Source organism: Paramormyrops kingsleyae, chromosome 22 (assembly GCF_048594095.1).
Source record: "Paramormyrops kingsleyae isolate MSU_618 chromosome 22, PKINGS_0.4, whole genome shotgun sequence".
Taxonomy (NCBI): Eukaryota; Metazoa; Chordata; class Actinopteri; order Osteoglossiformes; family Mormyridae; genus Paramormyrops; species Paramormyrops kingsleyae.
Window position 1 is genome coordinate 33,889 of NC_132818.1, and position 1,936 is coordinate 35,824.

Sequence of the window (1,936 nt, forward strand, 5' to 3'; positions counted from 1 at the left end):
TCAGTACAAGTACAAAGTAGCCAAAAAAATACTTAAGTACAGTAACGAAGTCCATTTACTCAAGTACTTTACACCACTGGAAAGCGTGAGTGTCACGCCAGATGCGTCAGAGTTGGCAACCCTGCTTACGGCCGAATCGGACCTACGACCGGTCAGTAGGAGCCGATCGCGGCCGAAAGTCGCCGACGACCTGCATAGGATCGTATTGTCAGTTATGGTACGAATGGGCATCCGTGACAACAGCTTGATTACTTTTGAATCACATGTGCTTCTTTTCTCAAACTTCTTTCCAGCGCTTTAACGAGTGACTGCGTTTTGAAGTCTTCTGTAAAATGGAGAGAAACGAAATTAAAGTAATCAAGATCAAAATTAAAATTATTATCAAAATTAAAATAACAAGTAAGGAAACGGAAAAGATAGATAAGACGCGGAGGAAGTGTTACATGCCGAAGGTAAAGCCCTAGATTAAGAGACTATTAGAACACTTGAATTAGAGTATAACATGCATTATGCCGAAAAAGGCATCCCTGCCGCAGAATGCATGCCGGTGTTCTGACTAGTTGAGCTTTTAGGGGTTTTTTGGGGGTTAGGGTTGGGGTTTTAGGTTTTTTTTTTGAGGGTTAGGGTTTTAGGGGGGGTGGGTTTGGTGGGTTAGGGTAAGGGTTAGGGCTATCGATTAGCACTACGGTAGCCTAACTCGACAAAGTAGCTCAACTCGTTTCAGATCAGTGACCAATCGGTCATTTAGAGACAGGCATGCATTCTTCGACAGGGATGCCTTTTTTGGCATAACACTCTCTCTGCCAGTTAGCTGACCAGACCCTATGGGTGGCTCTCGTGGAAGATGGGGAAGTGCCCTTTTTAATTTTCTTTGTGTATGTATGTGTGTGTTTGTTTTAGGATGGGTAGTTGGGCTCGTGCAATATGGCGTGCTAAGGGAGGGTGCTGGATGGAATCGTATATGCTGCCGCTTAGGAGGGGGGGTGTTTCGCGTACACCACAGTGTGAATTAGGACTATTGCTGGCTTGCTTGTGGATATACCTTTAATACCCACAGAGGTTCAATACAATATCAATAACCTCTCCTTGTCTTTAAACAGAATACTGCTGGACTAATGGGCTATGGCCGGGGACGGCGAAGCACGGACTTCGATGGCTCCAGTGACCGGCGACCTGAGAGGGGCCAGGGGCAGCCTCAGCAATCCGCCAGGAGTAATGGATTAATAATGGGCTACGGCCGGGGACGGCGTATTAATAGAGATGTCGTTTAAGTGTTGGTACTTCAGTTAGATAAGCTAAGGTAGGTAAGTTAGATAAGCTAAGGTAGGTAAGTTAGATAAGTTGACTCTCCCTGCCAGCCCCTGGAGGATGGGCTCCCCCTTTGAGTCTGGTCCCTCCCAAGGTTTCTTCCTAATAGGGAGTTTTTCCTTGCCACTGTCGCCTATGTATGGCTTACTCACTGGGGGCTTTGGGTGGGGATGCTGTAAAGCTCTTTGAGACGGTGTAATGTGATATCGTGCTATACAAAAGTAAATTTGTTTGTAGATATGCTAGGATAAGATATGCTAGGATATGAGCTTTACAATAAAACATATATACAATATTTGTGTCTTTGTTGTCTCTTTTGTGCTTTGTCTGTCTTGGTTTGAAAATCTTGCATCGTTAATTTATGTTTGGCACTCTCTCCTAAACGTCAATAAGCAGAGACAGAGGAATAGGAGGAAGGAACGGTTAAGAAAAAGAACAAACAAAAAAAGTATCAAAATAAGTGTTGTCTTATTTTAATTTCAGCTTTACTACCACCTATGAGTTAATAGCTGCCAGTGTTTGTGTTAAAAGTGTGTAAATAAGTTTAACTCCGGTATATTACTGAAAAACGCGCCAGTTTCTGCCTGCTGTCATTCGGCTAACGTATAAGCGACTCTTCTGTTGCAAA

The 1,936-nt window shown here is 43.8% G+C and overlaps 1 long non-coding RNA gene across 1 annotated transcript; it reads left to right on the forward strand.

The window, feature by feature from the left end:
- The first annotated feature begins 223 nt into the window (after positions 1-223).
- On the forward strand, positions 224-1,603 carry LOC140581698 (uncharacterized). Its single transcript, XR_011984832.1, has 2 exons — positions 224-452; positions 1,101-1,603. It is a non-coding gene; the product is annotated as an uncharacterized lncRNA (long non-coding RNA).
- Positions 1,604-1,936: the final 333 nt, after the last annotated feature.